This window comes from Carcharhinus amblyrhynchos, chromosome 19, assembly GCF_965287045.1.
Source record: "Carcharhinus amblyrhynchos chromosome 19, sCarAmb.v2.hapA, whole genome shotgun sequence".
Classification (NCBI taxonomy): domain Eukaryota; kingdom Metazoa; phylum Chordata; class Chondrichthyes; order Carcharhiniformes; family Carcharhinidae; genus Carcharhinus; species Carcharhinus amblyrhynchos.
This window is the reverse complement of record NC_137342.1, coordinates 34,656,637-34,672,395: the sequence shown is the minus strand read 5'-3', so window position 1 is coordinate 34,672,395 and position 15,759 is coordinate 34,656,637.

The window sequence follows — 15,759 nt, the reverse complement described above, 5'->3', positions numbered from 1 at the left end:
CGCCTGATCTGCACTCACAGGTTTACACAGATGTTGTTTGCTGTCTGGTTTCCTTGATAATAGTCTCTATGTGAATAAAGTTTTATAGCAACAAAGTTGTGCAATTTCTCTGTTCGGAGCTCATGTTATTGGAACAAACTGATGGATCAGGAGGAGGCTCATTGGCCTGTGTGTTACTTTGTTTTATTCAATGCATTAGGGTGCCGGTGATTTAGCTCGTAGAGTGAATGGAATAATGGAATGATCCAGTTGCAGAGGTCTCCAGTCCATTGCATCAGCCAGAAATCATGCAGATAGGACCGGAAAGCTACAAAAGAATGAAAGTGGATTAAATGGGCAGAAAGGTGACAGATTGGGCTGAATTTTACAGCACCATCGCAAAGGGGTGGGGCTGGAACATACCGAGAGTCATTCAAAAATTCATTGACTTTGACGGGAGCGGAAAACCTTGTTGTGGCAAATATCACTGATACAGCCTGAAGAAGTGTGGGACCATCCACTGTGGACCCAAGAAAGATAGCCCAGGAAACTTGCTAAATGGTGAGAAATGAGAAATGGTGGGGGAGCCAAGGGATTTGTTCGCTAATAAGCAGGGGTCAGGGATGAAAGTCATTTTCAAAGGCTAATAGAATAGAACATAGAACATAGAACATTACAGCGCGGAACAGGCCCTTCGGCCCACAATACGGAAGGCTAATTCTCTTTATCCCCAGAGGTTGGCTACAAAGAGATGGAAGTGATATTATAGCTATTCTGAGATCCACTTGGGCCACATGTATAGTACTGCATTTACTCTGGACATTGCATCTCAGGAAGAACATCCTGGCTTTGGAAGGAGTGCAGCACAGATTCCCCCCTATTGAATTATGAGGATCATTTTGAAAAATAACTAGGTTAGTACTGAGTCAAAATCCTGGAACTCCCTCTCTATCAGCACAGTGAGTATACCTACACTTTAGGGACTGCAGTGGTTCAAGAAGACAGCTCACCACCACCTTTTGAGGGGCAACTAGGGATGGACAATTAATGCTGATCTAGCCAATGACGTTTGCATCCCTTCAATGAATTTTTAAAAATGCCCTTGAATATAGAAGGTTAGGGGGTGATTTAATTGAGGTGTTTAATTCCATTAAAGCAGTTGAATGTTAGAAAGAGAGAAACTAGTTCCTCTATAAAAGCAAATTACTGCGGATGCTGGAATCTGAAACCAAAAGAGAAAATGCTGGAAAACCTCGGCAGGTCTGGCAGCATCTGTAAGGAGAGAAAAGAGCTGAAATTTCAAGTCCAGATGATCCTTTGTCAAAGCTAAAAGACATCAAAAGTGGAAGGTATTTATACTGCAGGAGGAGGGAATGAAAGATGAGTCATTGCCATAGAAACCAGGGGAAAAGACTGCTAATAGCTGTCCACAGAGAGAATAAAGGGTGTGGATGGCAAACTAGTTCCTCTGCTGTGGAGTCAAGGAAGATAACATCAGTCTTCGAGCTGGGGCCTGAGATGATATCAGGAAACAGTTCTGCACACAAAGCGTAATGGAAATTTGGGAAGTCCACCTTCAACAAGCTGTGAGAATGGGGGAGGGGGGGGTCAATGGAAAATTTCAAGATTGAGATTGATAGACTCTGCTAGGTCAGTGTAGAAATACAAAAGCAAGGCAAATAAATAGAGTTGAGATACAAGCAACATAAATGGCACAGTAGCACAGTGGTTAGCACTGCTACCTCACAGCGCTAGGGACCCAGGTTCGAATCCTGGCTTGGGTCTGTCCGTGCAGAGTTTGTTCATTCTCTTCGTGTCTGCATGGGTTTCCTCTGGGTACTCCAGTTTCCTCCCACAGTCATAAGATGTGTGGGTTAGGTTGATTGCTAACTCGCCCCTTAGTGTCAGGGAGACTAGCAAGGGTAAATGCACGAGCTTATGGAATAGGGTCTGGGTGGGATTGTGGTCAGTGCAGACTCAATGGGCTGAATGCCCTCCTTCTGCACTGTAGGATCCTATGTGAAACTGACTGAATAGTTCAGACCATGCTGGAGGAACTAAATATCTCCTGCTGTTCCTATGTCTGTGTTCAGTCTGGTCAGAGACAGTTCTGACACCAGGGCAACATAAGCAATAAACTCAGTTTCAGTCCATTATCCCACCACAGCCTGATGGTCAAGGTTGATTACTGAATAAAGACCACTGAGAAATGGTCCTGGAGAACCTTAACCAAGATTAATCATCGAGATTCACATCAATGATCTAGATGAAGGAACTGAGGGCATTGTGGTCAGGGTTGCAGACGATACAAAAGATAGGTAGAAGGACAAGTAGTATTGAGAAAGCAGGGGGACTGCAGAAGGACTTGGACACGTTAGGAGAGTGAGCAAAGGGGTTGCAAATGGGCTACAATGTGAGAGAGTGTGAGGTTATGCACTTTGGTAGGAAGGATAGAGGTGTAGACTATTTTCTAAATGGGGAGAGAATACAGAAATTGGACGTACAAAGGGACTTGGGAGTCCTAGTTCAGAATTCTTTTCAAGTTAATTTGGTAGTTAAATTGGCAGTTGGGAAGGCAAACGCAATATTAGCATTCATTTCAAGAGGACTAGAATACAAAAGCATGGACAGGCTGCTGAGGCTTTATAAGGCTTTGGTCAGACAACTCATGGAGTATTGTGAGCAATTTTGGGATTTGTAGCTAAGGAAGAATGTGCTGGCCCTCAAGAGGGTCCAGAAGAGGTTCATAAGAATGATCCCAGAAATGAAAAGCTTGAGGTATGAGGAGTGCTTGAGGACTCTGGGTCTGCACTCGATGGAGTTGAGAAGGATGAGGGGAATTTCATTAAAACTTACAGAATAATGAAAGGCCTGGATATAGAACGCATAGAAAATTACAGCTCAGAAACAGGCCTTTTGGCCCTTTTTGTCTGGGCCAAACCATTTTTTGCCCAGTCCCACTGACCTGCACTTGAACCATATCCCTCCACACCCCTCTCATCCATGAACCCGTCCAAGTTTTTCTTAAATGTTAAAAGTGACCCCGCATTTACCACTTTATCCTGCAGCTCATTCCACACTCCCACCACTCTCTGCGTGAAGAAGCCCCAACCACGTCCCCCCCACCTCCTCCCAGCTCCCAATATTCCCTTTAAACTTTTCTCCTTTCACCCTTAACCCATGCCCTCTGGTTTTTTTTCTCCCCTAGTCTCAGTGGAAAAAGCCTGCCTGCATTCACTCTATCTATACCCATCAAAATCTTATACACCTCTATCAAATCTCCCCTCATTCTTCTACACTCCAGGGAATAAAGTCCTAACCTATTCAATCTCTCTCTGTAACTCAACTTCTCAAGTCCCGGCAACATCCTTGTGAACCTTCTCCGCACTCTTTCAACCTTATTTACATCCTTCCTGTAACTAGGTGACCAAAACTGTACACAATACTCTAAATTTGGCCTCACCAACGCCTTATATAACGTTACCATAACACTCCAACTTTTAAAGTTGATACTCCAATTTATAAAGGCCAATGTACCAAAAGCACTCTTTACGACCCTATCCACCTGTGACGTTTCTTTTAGGGAATTCTCTACCTGTATTCCCAGATCCCTCTGTTCAACTGCACTCTTCAGAGTCCTACCATTTAGCCTGTACACTCTACTTTGGTTTGCCTTTCCAAAGTGCAATACCCCACACTTGTCTGCGTTAAATTCCATTTGCCATTTTTCAGCCCATTTTTCTAGTTGGTCCAAATCCCTCTGCAAGCTTTGAAAACCTTCCTCACTGTCCACTATACGTCCAATCTTTGTATCATCAGCAAATTTGCTGTTCCAATTTACCACATTATCATCCAGATCATTGATATAGATGACAAACAACAATGGACCCAACACCGATCCCCTGCGGCAGTCCAGTAGTCACAGGCCTCCACTCAGACAGGCAATCCTCCACAACCACTCACTGGCTTCTTCCATTGAATCAGTGTCTAATCCAATTTACAACTTCCCCATCTATACCTAGCGACTGGACCTTCCTAACTAACCTCCCATGAGGGACCTTGTCAAAGGCCTTGCTGAAATCCAGGTAGACAACATCCACTGCCTTCCTTCACCCACTTTCCTGGTGACCTCCTCGAAAAACTCTAATAGATTGGTCAAACATGACCTACCATGCACAAAGCCATGTTGACTCTCCCTAATAAGTCCCTGGCTATCCAAATATTTGTAGATCCTACCCCTTATCACACCTTCCAATAACTTGCCAACCACCGACGTCAAACTTACTGGCCTGTAATTTCCCGGATTTCTTTTGGAACCTTTTTTAAACAACGGAACAACATGAGCCACCTTCCAATCATCTGGCACCTCCCCCGTGGACATTGACATTTTAAATATGTCTGCTAGGGCTCCTGCAAGTTCAACATTAGCCTCCCTCAAGGTCCGTGGGAATACCCTGTCCGGTCCTGGGAATTTATCCACTCTGATTTGCCTCAAGATAGCCAGCACCTCCTCCTCTTTAATCTGTAAAGGTTCCATGACCAATTTCCGTAGACTCCATGCCCGTTTCCTCAGTAAATACGGATGCAAAAAACTCATTTAGTATCTCTTTTGGTTCCATACACAGTCTACCACTCTGGTCTTCAAGAGGACCAATTTTATCCCTCACTATCCTTTTGCTCCTACCATACCTATAGAAGCTCTTTGGATTTTCCTTCACTCTGTCTGCCAAAGCAACCTCATGCTTTCTTTTAGCCCTCCTGATTTCCCTCTTAAGTAGCTTCTTGCATTTTTATACTCCTCGAGCATCTGATCTGTTCCTTGCTGCCTGTACATTTCATACAACTCTCTCTTCTTCTTAATCAGTGTTACAATCTCCCTCAAGAACCAAGGTTCCTTTTTCCTATTTACTTTGCCTTTAATCCTGACAGGAACATACAGACGCTGCACTCTCAAAATTTCTCCTTTGAAGGCCTCCCACTTTCCATTTACATCCTTACCAGAGAACAGCCTGTGCCAATCCACACTTCCCAGATCCCTTCTCATTTCATCAAATTTGGCCTTTTTCCAGTTCAGAACTTCAACCTGAGGACCAGGTCTATCCTTATCCATGACCAGGTTGAAACTAATGGCATTATGATCATTGGATCCAAAGTGTTCCCTCACACTCACATCCATCACCTGCCCTAACTCATTTCCCAATAGGAGATCCAATATCGCATCCTCTCTAGTTGGCATCTCTATATCCTGACGTAGAAGATTCTCCTGAACACATTTAACAAACTCTACTCCATCTAAACCTTTAACAGTATGCGAGTCCCAATCTATATGTGGAAAATTAAAATCCCCTACTATCACAACTTTGTGTTTCTTGCAATTATCAGCTATCTCTCTGCTGATTTGCTCCTCCAATTCTCACTGATTATTGGATGGTCTATAATACAACCCCATTAATGTGGTCATACCTTTCCTGTTCCTCAGCTCCACCCATAGGGCTTCTGTAGACAAGCTCCCTAATCTATCCTGCCTGAGTACTGCTGTAACATTTTCCTTGACCAACAATGTCACCCCCCCACCTTTTATCCCTCTGCTTCTATCACGCCTGAAACATTGGAACCCTGGAACGTTGAGCTGCCAGTCCTGCCCCTGCTGTAACCAAGTTTCACTAATGGCTATAATGTCATATTTCCACATGTCAATCCACGCCTTCAGCTCATCTGCCTTCCCCACAATACCCCTGGCATTGAAATAGATGCACCTCAAAAGATTATTTCCACCACACTCAACCCTTCCATTTGTGATTTTGCTTGAACATAGAACATAGAACATAGAACATTACAGCGCAGAACAGGCCCTTCGGCCCACGATGTTGCGCCGACCAGTTAAAAAACAATGACCCTCTAACCTAAACCAATCCCTTTCCATCCATAAACCTATCCACGGATCTCTTAAACGCCCCCAAACTAGGCGCATTTACAACTGCAGCAGGCAGGGCATTCCAATCCCTCACCACCCTCTGGGTAAAGAACCTACCCCTGACATCCGTCCTATAACTACCCCCCCTTAATTTAAAGCCATGCCCCCTCATGCTAGCTTTCTCCATCTGAGGAAAAAGGCTATCACTGTCCACTCTATCTAAACCTCTAATCATCTTATATGTTTCAATAAGATCCTGTCTTAGCCGCCTTCTTTCTAACGAAAACAACCCCAAATCCCTCAGTCTCTCCTCATAGGACCTCCCCTCCATACCAGGCAACATCCTGGTAAACCTCCTCTGCACCCTCTCCAAAGCCTCCACATCCTTCCTATAATGTGGGGACCAGAACTGCACACAATACTCCAAGTGCGGCCGCACCAGAGTTGTGTACAGTTGCAACATGACGCTGCGACTCCTAAATTCAATCCTCTGAACTAACCTGTCTTTTTACCCCCACTCCACTATCTGCTCCGGCACTCTGGTTCCCATCCCCCTGCAAATCTAGTTTAAACACTCCCCAATAATACTAGCAAACCTCCCTGCAAGTATATTGGTCTCCTTGTAGTTTAGGTGTAACCCATCTCTCTTGTACAGGTCCCACCTGCCCCAGAAGAGGTCCCAAATGATCCATGAATTGGAAACCCTGCCCCCTACACCAGTTCCTCAGCCACATGTTCATCTGCCCAAGCATCCTACTCTTACCCTCACTGGCACATGGTGCAGGTAGCAGTCCTGAGATTACTACCCTCAGGGTCCTGCTTTTTAACTTCCTTCCAAGCTCTCTATACTCTCTCTTCAGGACCTCCTCACTTTTCCTCCCTACGTCATTGGTACCGATGTGTACCACAACATCTGGCTGATCGCCTTCCCACTTTAGAATGCTGTGCATGCGATCAGAGACATCCCTGACCTTGGCACCCGGGAAGCAACAAACCATGTGGGAGTCTCTATCCCAACCACAGAACCTCCTGTCCGTGCCTCTGACCACTGAGTTCCCAATCACTACCGGTCTCCTCTTCTTCCTCCCACCCTTTTGCACTGCAGAACCAGACTCAGTATCAAATTCCTCTCTGTTCAAATTTATTGGGGGAAAAAAAACCTCCCCAGGGGTCACTGGGGCCTACTTCCTGTTCTACACTCCCAGTTTGAAAAAAAACCTCCAAAAAAAGTAAGGTAAAAATCCCTTATACCTTCAAGCTTTTGGTAATGAGTCTCCACTCCAACTTCTCCTCTGGAAACAATGAGATATAGTGGACATGGGGAACATGTGTCCATTAGTGGGAGAGACTAGGATCCAAGGGCACAGCCTCAGAGAAAAGGGACAAACGTTTACAAAAGAGGTAAAGAGGAATTTCTTCAGCCAGAGGGTAGTGAATCTATGGAATTTATTGCCTCAGAGGACCGTGGACGCCGGGTCATTGAGTATGTTTAAGATAGAGATAGAAAGGCTTTTGATTGGTAAGGGGATCAAAGGTTACCTGAGACATATCAGCCATGACTGAATGGTGGAGCGGGCTTGATGGGCCAAATGGTCTAATTCTGCTCCTCTATATTATGGTCTTATGGAGATCTGCCTTCGGTAGTCGAGTGCCAGGAGACTTGGTGAGGAAATATAAAGGGTTGGGAAAACCTCTGGGAGAGCTGTGGAATATAAATTATAATATAATTCAGGTTAAATAAATTCAGGCTGAAATCTCTGGACTGGATGTCTTTCCTGGGGCTGAGGGTGCGGGGTGAGCAGAGGTATTATAGTTGGAGGTAGGGGAAGGGCATGTGCGATGTCAACTTCGAACCGCATGTTAACAGGAGAAGTAGAATAGAACATAAAACAGTATGGCACAGTACAAGCCCTTTGGCCCTCGATGTTGTGCCGAGCTATGTCCGAACCCAAGATCAAGCTATCCTACTCCCTATCATTCTGGTGTGCTCCATGTGCCTATCCAATAACCGCTCAAAAGTCCCTAAAGTGTCCGACTCCACTGCCACAGCAGGCAGTGCATTCCACACCCCAACCACTTTCTGAGTAAAGAATCTACCTCGGACATCCCTCCTATATCTCCCACCATGAACTTTATAGTTATCCCCCCGAGTAACAGCTACATCCACCCGAGAAAATAGTCTCTGAATGTCCATTCTGTCTGTCCCCCTCATCATGTTATAAACTTCTATTAAGTCGCCTCTCATCCTCCTCTGCTCTAAAGAGAAAAGCCCCAGCTCCCTCAATCTCTCCTCATAAGACCTACCCTCCAAACCAGGCAGCATCCTGGTAAATCTCCTCTGCACTCTCTCCAATGCTTCCACATCCTTCTTATAGTGAGGTGACCAGAACTGCATGCAATAGTAGAATTTATTAAGCAAGCTTTAGCATATACTCAACAACAAGCAGTGCAGCGAAAACAACGTCGATATTTCTCATCTCTCAAGATCCCAGGAAATCTTTGTTTCATCAGCACAGATGATGTCCTTTTTCTTTGTCTTTGAAGTGATGTTGAATTAGGTCCAGAAGAGTCATACCTCAGAAGCCATGGTAATGCTGTGCCAACAAGAATTACGATTTTGCAATTCTTATCCCCCGTCTCCCTCCTTCCTTTTTTGGAGTTGGTCCAAATTCACTCCTCTTATTGTCTATAGAACACAATTCATTTCATGTTGCCCTACCTTTGTCTCAACCCCTGATTTATGGGTCATAAATTCCAAATGTTTACACTCCATCACAAACAAATGCACATCTCCTTGCAGCTATAGAGAAGCCACATTCTCTTGTCAATATATCTCAACCCAAGTCCCACACTAGATCTATTAAAATCAACAGTTGAGACCATTTCTTATACTATTAGAGAATAAAGATTTCACCTCTCTGGATGGATCCATTAGAACATTCATGGTTTATTTAACATAAGGTGTTATCCTAAGTTTGTTCTGTTTCGCCATCTTAATCATATTTTGGCCATAAACACAGATTCAGTGCAACTCAAATGAGCTCCGTCATAAAACAATAAGACAAGTTTGTTTCTTCAGAGCCATCTCTCTTCCTGTATCGCCAACCATCTTGACTATTAACTGTCAGAACCGAACCACTTAATTTTAAACTGTGTTTACAGGACCAAATCCATTCATATTACAGATTATAAAAATTAGCAGAATTCTCAAAATCTCAAGATTACTGACACTGAACCCCTGTGAACCCTAACACTGAACCCCTGTAAGTTTTAAGTCTTGCATTCATTGAATTGCATTTTACATATAATCAATTAGTTTGATAGGCAAAGATTTTTATGCAAACAACCTCTAGCCATTTTGTACACAGCATGATCCCACAAACAGCAATGTAATAATGACCATATAATTCACTTTGATAATGTTGCTTAGGGGATATATGTTAAAGACACAAGAGAGAAACTCCTCTTTCAAATAGTACCATGCCATCCTCAGCGTGTAGTGCTGTCTGATCCAAGTCCTCGTCGCAGCCCTCTCTCAATACAGCACAGTATCAGCCACTATCTTCTGACCCACTCTGAGTCTTCCACCTATTGAGACAAGCTGGCACTTCAGAGGCTGAGATTGCTCCAGACAGGACTTTTACCCAATAATGTGGAAGACTAATTAGATATATCATGCACAAAAATACAGAAGACATCAAATCCAACTAATCAACCTCCTGCTAAGCTTCAGTAAAGAAAAGGAAGGAGTAAGCAGGACGGGCATCATTTTAAAGGCAAAGCAAAATAATGAGACGTTTTGGCAGAGACTGAGGGAGATGCACATTTTTGCCATAATCTACATAACAGGGACTTTACCGGGCCAATCAAAACCAGAAAATTATTGAGGGCATCAAGTGACACCAACTTACTGACATTCATTTCAAGCTTTGACAGAACCAATAAAGATCATCTTAGCCTTGACCCCCACCTGGGTGCAGGAGCTGAATGCCAGAATGAGATTTGCTGCAGTAAAAACAGAAAATGCTGGAAAAACTCAGCACGTCTGGCAGCATCTGTGGAGAGAAAAAAACATAGTTAACGTTTCGAGTCTCTATGAATCCTCTTCAGAGCTAAAGAGAGGGAAAAAAGTGATGGATTATATATTGTACAAGAGGGACTGCAGCAACTGGAGTGGGGTAGAAAGTCAGTGTTAGATGGGAGAGATTGCCACAAAGGTGTGTAGGTCATGAAGCAGAGGACACTTTAACGGCAGTGTGAAGGATCATAGAAGGTGCTGATAGTGGTGTAATAGTATGATAGAAAATGTGTTAATAGGAGGACAAAGGTCAATGCTCAGTGAAAGCAAAACTAAAGAACAAGTAACAGATGGACCAGTGGGCAGGGCGAGAGGCAGAAGAGGATGTTTGCACTGGGGGAAGAAAAGGTTTTGGGTTAAAAATGGAGAAAGGTCACAGTTTAAAGTTGATGAACTCAATGTTGGACCCTGAGGGCTGTAATGTGCCTAATCGGAAAATGAGGTGCTGCTCCTCCAGTTTGCAACAGAGCATTGCTAAATAAACCAAGGATAGACATGTGGGTATGAAAGTAAGGTGCTGAGTTAAAATGGAAGGTGACAGGAATGGTGGGGTCATGCTTGTGGATGGAACATTGTCAAAGCGGTCACCCAGTCTTCATTTAGTCTCTCCAGTGTAGAAGAGACTGTATTGGGAGCAGTAGACCAAAGTGAAGGAATCGCAGATGAAATGTCCTTTCACTGGGAAGGAGTTTTGGGCCTTGAATGGTGAGGAGGAAGAAAGTAAAAAGGTGTTACACCTTCTGTGAGTGCATGGGCAGGTGTCATGGGAACTGGATAGGGAGTTTAGCATGATGGAGGAGTGGACCAGGATGTCACAGAGGGAGGGGTTTCTGCGGAATGTTATTAGGGATGAAAAAGCCCAGGTTCTGATTCTCAGAGTCCGGATAGAGTTAACCAAGCGAGTAAATGATTATGTGAAGGATGGAAAGCAGGTGGCAGTAACATCTGGGCAGACAACGTTGCCAGTATTAAACAATGAACCATCATGTTCTCCCATGACACCCATGATGTAGACTGGGGATGACTTTATCAAGTGTATGACTTTATCAAGAGGAGTGGGGACCACCACCTCCATTTGCTCTCGTGGGACCAGCTAAGATCAACCCCATAATAAGATTATACCCCTGTTCTCCCGGCCTTGCAGCTGCACTGGCAGTAAGGGATTTACCAGCTCAGTAAACCCAACAAGCTAGGCAGGTATGATTACAAATGATGTACACCACCCTGTTTCCAGGCGTTACCCTAAAACCCCTGGACAAGTTATCCATTTTAAAGGCAAAGCAAAATAATGAGACATTTTGGCAGAGACTGAGGGAGATGCACATTTTTGCCATAATCTACATAACAGGGACTTTACCGGGCCAATCAAAACCAGAAAATTATTGAGGGCAGCGGCAGATTGCATACCCGGACAGACCTGGTGCACAGATCGAGCTGCCACTGCCCAACAACGAGATCTTTGTGGAAATATGAAGCCTTTGTGGCAAACAGTGGAATAAAAAATCCTAATTGACAGAACGCCGCCTCTGTCCAGATGTACAAAGACAGACTTAGTGCTACTCACCAGGCAGTCTAAAAGACAGAATTGGTGACATTCAGTAATTACAACGACCTAGAAAATTGAGCAACTGCAGCAAATAATCAACAGAAAGCTAAGATAGCCGCCATGGATACCGAGACCAGCATGATGGTAGCAGTGGGAGGAATACCAGAAACGTGTTTCAACTGTGACAAGCTAGGTCACCGTGGTTACGAAAGCAGAGTCCCGAAGCGCAATAATCATTAAAAAAATGCAAAAACGTTAATAAGCAGGGACACAAAGCAAAAGACCGTTGGGGAAAAGCGGGTGGAAAGGAAGGAACGGGACTCTGACATGGAAGCAAAGTTGATGGTAAAGTGGATGAGATAGTTGCAGGTGCTAGTAAAATGAACAATCAACAATTGCTGGATATTAAAAGTAAAAAAGCTTATTTATTAGTCACCAGTAGACTTACATTAACACCACAATGTGGTTACTGTGAAAATCCCCTAGTCGCCATATTGCGGTGCCTGTTCAGGTACACTGTGGGAGAATTTATCATGGCCAATACATCTAACCAGCTCATCTTTGGACTGTGGGAGGAAACCAGACCACGCAGATAAACCCACGCAGGCATGGGGAGAACATGCAAACTCCATACAAATAGTGACTCAAGCCAGGAATCAAACTGGTGTTGTGAGGCAGCAGTGCTAACCACTGTGCCACCATGCCTCCCACAATCTGATAATTAACCTGAAAGCAATGAATCACATCGGCCCCTAGACCCGATTCCCCATGGAGATAAATGCAGTGGGGGCCGGCAATGTGAAATGTCAGTAGATATAGAAACGTCGATTTCCATAACAAATCTCGATTTATCCACTTGAAATCCAGGGTATCAGGAATAGAAAAACAGTTACGTTTAGCAGCAAGAGCCAACTGTTGGAAATAGAAGGTATCATGGCTCCGGCCCAGTTCTGGGTACTTCAGAACCATGAGGGAACAATCCTGGAGATGGACATGGGAAATAAATGAATAATTTAGACAATGAAAAGGGCCCAGAAAGGGGAGGCAACCTGGAGACAGGCCACCGTCAAAAATATAGCAATGGTGGGGAACATTGCAACTTTAGAAAGGGATTGGTCTATGGATAGGATATATGTCCTGATTCCAGGCAATAACGGGCGTTCAGGCTAAGAATAAGCAAAATTGCAGTTTAATTAGTATCACACCAGTAACAATCCCAGGACTGTACCATCCACACCATAAACACTACCTCATCAGGCTTGACGCTTTACAAGCTGTCGGAGGCATTGCTGGGGACTGGTAGAGCAGGGAATTGTGAGACTAACCATGTCAATCAAAAATGGCTGATCAGAAAAGCAGATGGGTCTTACCCACTGACCAATAATTACACTGCCCTGAACAAAGTTGCACTAAAGGATCATCCAATTGTGGCTAGCCCAGTTACAACTTACAATAGCTAAAAACCTGAGCACGAATCTTTATGATTTATTATCATCACATGTATTAACATACAGTGAAACGTATTGTTTCTTGTGCGATATATAGACAAAACATACCATTCATAAAGAAGGAAATGAGACAGTGCAAAATGTAGTGTGACAGTCATAGCTAAGGTATAGAGAAAGATCAACTTACTGCAAGGTAGGCCCATTCAGAAGTCTGACAGTAGCAGAGAAAAAGCTGTTCTTGAGTCGGGTGGTACATGACTTCAGACTTTTGTATCTTTTTCCTGAAGGAAGAAGGTAGAAGAGAGAATGTCGGGGGGGTGCTTGGGGTCCTTAATTAGAGCTTGCAAATGGGTTCAGGTCAATTCTGCTCAACCTAGAGTCACAGGAGTCAAATTCGCCTTTGTTTTAAAGGACTGGATAAGACTTCTACAGGGGTTCCATCACATCATGAGTAAAGTCCTAGACAAATGTGATATTGTCCCATATGACAACACAATACTGTAATATGTAGACAACATCCTAATAGCCTCGGCAACCAATTGGGAGCATCTAGGGGCAATTGCAACAGTTTTGTGAACTCTGGAAGAGGTAGGTATTAAATTTAACCCAAAGCGAGAAGGTAGGTCTGCTGAGGAGCAGTGGAGGATCTTTAAGGAGATCTTTCTTGGTGCTCAGCAGAAATTTATTCCGATGGTCAAAAAGGACAGTAGGAGGAGAGGTAATAAGCCGTGGATAACGAAGGAGGTGAAGGAAAGTGTTAAATTAAAAGCGGAGGAATTTAGAGTAGCTAAGAGCAGTGGGCGAGAAGAGGATTGGGAAAGGTTTAAATGTCAACAAAGATTGACAAAGAAGTTGATAAAGGAGGGTAGGAGAAGCTATGAAGCTGGGCTAGCGCTTAATATAAAAAAGGATAGCAAGAGTTTTTATAAATATATAAAAAGGAAGAGGCTGGCTAGGGTGAACGTTGGTCCTTTAGAGGATGAGAAAGGGGAGCTAGTGGTAGGGGATGGGGATATGGCTAAGGTATTGAATAACTTTTTTGTTTCTGTCTTCACGGAGGAGGACGTGAATAATTTGCCGGGTGTTAGCGATGGAAAGGTGGTAGGACTGGAGGGTCTTAATGACATTACTGTTACTAGAGAGGTGGTGCTCGACAGACTGGAGGGGCTGATTGTGGACAAGTCCCCAGGACCGGATGGAATGCATCCGAGGGTTCTGAAAGAAATGGCGGAGGTTATAGTGGATGCCTTGGTGGTTATTTTCCAGACGTCGCTGGATTCCGGGGAAGTGCCGGAAGATTGGAAAACGGCTAATGTTACGCCGTTGTTTAAGAAGGGTGCCAGGCAAAAGGCGGGGAATTATAGGCCGGTTAGTTTAACGTCTGTGGTAGGTAAAATGTTGGAATCCGTCATTAAGGAGGAAATTGCGAGGCATCTTGAAGGGAATTGCTTGATAGGGCAGACGCAACACGGTTTCATTAAAGGGAAGTCGTGTCTGACAAATTTACTGGAGTTCTATGAGGATGTGTCTAGGGCAGTGGATAGAGGAGAGCCGGTGGATGTGGTCTTTCTGGATTTTCAGAAGGCGTTTGACAAGGTACCTCACAAGAGGTTATTGCAGAAGGTCAGGGGACATGGAGTTGGGGGTAGGGTGTTAGCGTGGATAGAGGATTGGTTGTCAAATAGGAGGCAGAGAGTGGGGGTCAATGGGTGCTATTCGGATTGGCGGTTGGTGACTAGTGGGGTGCCCCAGGGGTCGGTGCTGGGGCCTCAGCTATTTACCATTTATATAGATGATCTGGAGGAGGGAACCGAGTGCAGGGTGTCGAAATTTGCTGATGACACCAAGATTGGGGGAAAGGCAAATTGTGCGGAGGGTGTGGAGAGTCTGCAGAAGGATCTAGATAGGCTGGGCGAATGGGCCAGGAAATGGCAAATGGAATTTAATGTTGGCAAGTGTGAGGTGGTCCACTTTGGTAGGAAGAATGGTAGGAAGGACTATTACTTACGGGGCGAAAAACTGCAGCAGGCGACGGTGCAGAGGGACCTCGGGGTCCTTGTGCATGAGTCGCAAAAACCCAGCTTGCAGGTGCAGCAGGTGGTCAGGAAGGCAAATGGGATGCTGGCCTTCATAGCGAGGGGGATTGAATATAAAAGTAGGGAGGTCTTGCTGCAGCTGTATAGGGCATTGGTGAGGCCGCAGCTGGAGTACTGTGTGCAGTTTTGGGCGCCGCACCTGCGCAAGGATATTTTGGCCCTGGAGGGAGTGCAGAGGAGGTTTACTAGGCTGATACCGGAGTTGAGGGGATTGAGCTATGAGGAGAGGCTGAATAAACTAGGCTTGTACTCGTTAGAGTTTAGAAGAATGAGGGGAGATCTCATTGAGACGTATAGGATGATGAATGGGATGGATAGGATAGAGGTGGAGAGACTCTTCCCGCTCAAAAAAGACAGTAGGACTAGGGGGCACAGCCTCAAGATAAAGGGGAGGCGGTTTAGAACGGAGTTGAGGAGGAACTTCTTCACTCAAAGGGTGGTGAATCTCTGGAATTCTCTGCCCGTTGAAGTGGTGGAGGCTGCCTCGCTAAATATTTTTAAGAAGCGGGTTGATGGGTTCTTGATAAGAGAGGGGATTAAGGGTTATGGGGAGAGGGCGGGAAAGTGGAACTGAGCCACGACAGATCAGCCATGATCTTATTGAATGGCGGGGCAGGCTCGAAGGGCTAGATGGCCTACTCCTGCTCCTATTTCTTATGTTCTTATAAGGCGGGCAAACCAAGGTACAGTAACCTAGG